Source organism: Gossypium arboreum, chromosome 6 (assembly GCF_025698485.1).
Source record: "Gossypium arboreum isolate Shixiya-1 chromosome 6, ASM2569848v2, whole genome shotgun sequence".
NCBI lineage: Eukaryota > Viridiplantae > Streptophyta > Magnoliopsida > Malvales > Malvaceae > Gossypium > Gossypium arboreum.
In genome coordinates, this window is record NC_069075.1 from 14697053 (window position 1) to 14702007 (window position 4955).

A 4955-nucleotide genomic window follows, 5' to 3' on the forward strand; every position below is an offset into this window, starting at 1 on the left:
GAAATTAAAGTTAAATAAAATCTGTTTCGGGATTTACTCCCGCCGTTTAATGTATTTTATTCTAATTTTGATTTTATTTCCAAAAAAATGAGTATTAAAATTAAAATAAAATCTGTTTCGGGATTTATTTCTGCCGTTCAATGGATTTATTTCATTTTGATTTTGTTGTCAAAATGAGAAATTAAATTAAATTAAATTTGTTCGGGATTTATTCCTACTGTTTAACAAGATTTTATTTGATTTCATTTTATTTCCAAATTAGAGTTAAATTAAATAAAATCTATTTCAAGATTTATTCTGCCGGTTTAACAATATTTTATTTGATTTTATTTTGTTTCAAATTAGAATTAAATTAAATAAAATCTATTTTAGGATTTATTCCGTTGTTTAAAAAGATTTTATTCGATATTGTTTTGTTTCCAAACAAAGACGTAATCAAATAATTTTGTTTCGGGATTTATTACTGTCGTCTAATAGATTTTATTTTGATTTAATTATATTATTTTGTTTTGAGATTTAATCCTGCCGTTTAACAAAATTATTTTTGATTTTGTTTCAGAATTTTATGCCTTTGTTTGATAAATCAAAGAGAAATTTTTTTGTTTATAGTTACCTTAATTGTGGTTTTAAATTGTGAATTAATAATAAATTTATCAACGGTGAATTAAAAAGACAATATGAGAATGCATGTTTAGGATTTGTTCTTTGAAAGACTTGGTAGTTAAGCGTGTCGAGTGCACCACCTCTCTTTTTAGGGTTACCTACCTGATGCATTGTTTCATTGTATTTTTTATTAGACCGTATAATCTTTTGTTTCGGGTTTTATTAGATTCCTACTATCTAACAAAAGTTGATAAGTTTTCTAATTCTGGTTTTGTTTCTTAACAAAAAAAATGGAGACTCCCACCAATTCAATTAATTTGCAGTCTGAAGCTTTAGTTCAAACGCAATCTTCGATCCAAAACTTAGTGTTGCCGGTGGCAGCTGTTGTAAGCCACAATAAGAAACCTGCAAAATTCTCGGGACAAAATTTCAAAACTAGGTAATAGAAAATGTTGTTTTATTTGACCATGTTGAACTTGGTCAAAATTTTGAATGATGACCCTCTTACTGTTAAAGAGGACGATGTAGATGAAGTTACCGCTCATTTAAGAAAATGCCCAAAAATTATATTTGACCTTATGTGAAGTAGAAGGATTAACTGAGCATGAGTGCTTTCTTGTGTTGAGCAAGATTCCAGACTATCCAACGTAAATGCTCGTTTTCTTAAATCTACCTTCTTTTGTGCGATTGGAATATGTGAGAAGATTTATTTCTACCCATTAAAAATCATGGTTGTGTTGGTGGTGTTTTGATAACTTTTTATATATGTAATATTTGGATGGTATAATGACATGATAGAATGCCACATATTGTTGTAACTTTTTGGTGCTATAAAATTGAACATACAGATTATGGAATATAAGCTAATGACATCATGTAATTTTTATTAATGTATGAACATTATGCTTGAATGTAAAATATAATTCTCAAGCTATTTATTACTTTTAATCTTTTGCTTTTTAGTTTAGAAGATAATTAATTATTTGTTTCGCTAATAGTATTCTAGCACATTTAATATGCATTGTAGTTTAAAAATAATAAAGTAAGTTATATGTTATTTTTCTAATATTATATATTTTATTTTTATTAATTCATATTTTAATAATAATTAGTTATTATATTAAATTATATTATATTATATTATATTTAATAATAATATTATTAAAATATGATTAAATTATTTATTATTATTTTATGAAATTATATTTAATAATAATCCTATTAAAATTTAATAACAATAATAATAATTATCTACCTAATTTTTTTGTTAAGGGCACTCTGGTCATTTCAACTTTTTTCCTTATGCTATTACTACATCTATTCCATTCAACCAAACAATTGAATTATTGATTAAAACTCTATTCCATTCCAGTAAACCAAACGTGTTATAAGAGTATTCAAATTATATATAACCACATAATATTTTAACCAAAAAGTCAACATATTTACTATTTGGACTAATTAATAACAATATAAAAATATAGGGACCAAAGCATGTTAAAAATTAAAGTTATGAATTAAATCTCAAATTTAAGCATATTGGAGAGACCAAAAATGAAATTTAACCATTTGTGTAAAGAAAAAAAAAAAGAAACATGGTGAGAAAGTCACGTGTCAACAGTAGAAAGGTCGAAGGACATTCTTCTTATATATAGGTAAGTGATGTGTGTGTGTGTGTCAGCGCATGCGCTAAACTTGTATGAACTACACTGATTATAGCTAGCTAGAATTACTGAAAGAGGAAAACCGACACATCCTTCCTCTAGTCACCTTGAAATTGAATTTCCTGAGACCATAAGATCGTCAACTGTTGAGACTCAACATTGCAGCAATAAAAGGAGATGAGTTGTATAGTCGTGTGCTACTCACGCGTATAATAATATATCTACTCACGTGATTATTGTTAAGTTTTAAAAGAAGGGACAAAAAAAGAATAAATAGATAAATCATTTTGATAACAAATTAAATAATTTAAAAAAAATAAAAAGGGAAAGAAGCTAAAAATTAGCCAAATAATTCACCCATTGGAGATTCAATTTCATAAATTTTAGGTAAATCTATTTCTTAGTCCTGTTTCTTTTCATATCATTTTATTTAACTTTTAACTTTTATCATTAATAAGGAATAATAAATTTCCTTATATTAAAATATATATTTCTTTTGTAATATTGAATATTTAAAAGCTATAAAATTGTGATTTTTCTATTTTTGTATTACAATATTTTTTATGTCGTAATTTCTTTCCATTTTATTAATGTTTAAGTAATATATATTTGTTGACACATTTAAAGGTAAGGTTCATTCAGTGGTTATTTCTATGGTTGAAATAGAGTGGCCACAACTTCAGGCACTGTTTGATTGTCTTACTTGCTTATTTTAAGAGTTGACATATTTTAGAATAAAAACATTGTGCTATATGTTGTAAAGATTTTTTGACATGCAAAGCCCATAACTTGAAGATCACTTGAGTTGAAATTGAAGATTAGTTTGTTTCGGCCCATGGTAGATTGCTTGTTAAACAAGGAAAGTCATTTTCTATGTTTTGAAGGCATTGGATTAAATCGAAACCTTTATGGAAGTGGTATTTTGTACTAATTTTCAGCATTCTTTGTAGATATGTGATTAGATTGTAATCACTAGGGAAACAAAACTTAAGTAGTATATAAACTTAAATTTTGCCTAGGTTAAGAGAGCACTGAGAGATTAAGCGTTTGATAGAGCACAAATTTGTTCAAGTAAGGGACATGTGTGTGCATTATGTCTGTAAGCAATCAAAAGAGTCTCTTAAGTTGCAAAGCTAAGCTTTTGAGGGGGAAACTTAAAGAGAGAGTGACCTAGTCTTTATCCTACAATAAGGTCTCTAAATTGGTTAATGTTAGGCCAATTGTAGGACTTAAATCATCGGTTGTACAATACAAAAGATAGTGGATCATTGCTTTATGCAAGGCCTCGGAGATGTAGATTGAGGTCAAACTGTGTAAACAATCTCGATGTTCTTTATTAATTTCACACTTTTTATTTCGTGGTTGAAGCTTTAGCCATAGTTCCAAGCATCGTTTTAGCCACAAATTCTATTTTTCAAGCAAGTTCATCCCTTTTGTTCCTTCAATTGGCATTAGAGACTATCACTTAACACACATAATGATTATCCTGGTTAATATATTTGCTTGAAATTGAATGATCTTCAATTTTTCACCCTTTATGCTCGATGGTGCAAATTATGGTTACTAGAAAGCTAAGATGAAAGCTTTCATTAAGTCAACTAATGAACGAACATGAGAGTTTTTAACTAGAAGGACTCATCCTTTCATTGAAATTGAAGGAGTAAAAACTCCTGAGCCTGAAACAACGTGGACCACTAAAGAAGAAAGGGTTACTAATGTCAACTCCAAAGCACTGTATGTTATTTTTTGTGAGTAAATGCTCAGAAATTCAGGAGAATTTATAAGTCTATTGAGGCCAAGGAGGCCTAAGAGATACTGGATACAACTCATGAAGGGACTAATACGATGAAACAATCCAAGCTTTAGATGTTGACAACTAAATTTGAGACTCTAAGGATGCAGTAAATAGATACTTAACCTGTTGCGTGCATTAAAACATTGAATTTATGAAAATATTTCTAGGGTCCAGTTTTATTGCAAGCGTATAGTGTCAATTGTAATATTTATAATGTTATAATGAAACACCAAATTATTCCAAAGATCGAACCCATAGGAAGAGATGATTGAGCAATGATTAGCATACACAATATAGTTTAAGTGCCTACTAACAAAATTTTATAGTACAACAATTCATAAAAGAAGATTTTGCAAGAAAATTAAATATTCTACCCTAAGGACTAAATTGCAAGAAATGTAAACTAATAAGACTATCCAACAAATCACTAATGAAGGTTGGCTGACTTCGATGTGGTACACCAAATCTCAAGCTAAGGACACTGATTACTTAAATTACTAAGTGCTTCCATTTTATCTCTCCATCTCAACTTCACCGATTTTGCTTCCATTTTATCTCTCCATCTCAACTTCACCGATTTAGACGAATTAGGTTTGGTTTATCTCTCAATCTTGTCGGTTAATTTGGGACTAATGAACAGGTGCGCGACAAGATTACCTCTTAGTCTCACTTTATCTTGATATTCCCTTAGGGGCGTCACTACCTCAGTTCTTAGTTCTATTCAAATTAGTCCAGTTTTTTCCTCTTTAGTCTCTTGTCCAAAGATTTTAGTTATTCACATATTCATTAACCAACCTCCTTAAAGGTTTAGTTACTCATGCTTAAAGTGAAGAAAATAAACATAACAATGGAAAACAAGGCGGTCATGAAAGTAAAGTCTAAGAAAAATATGA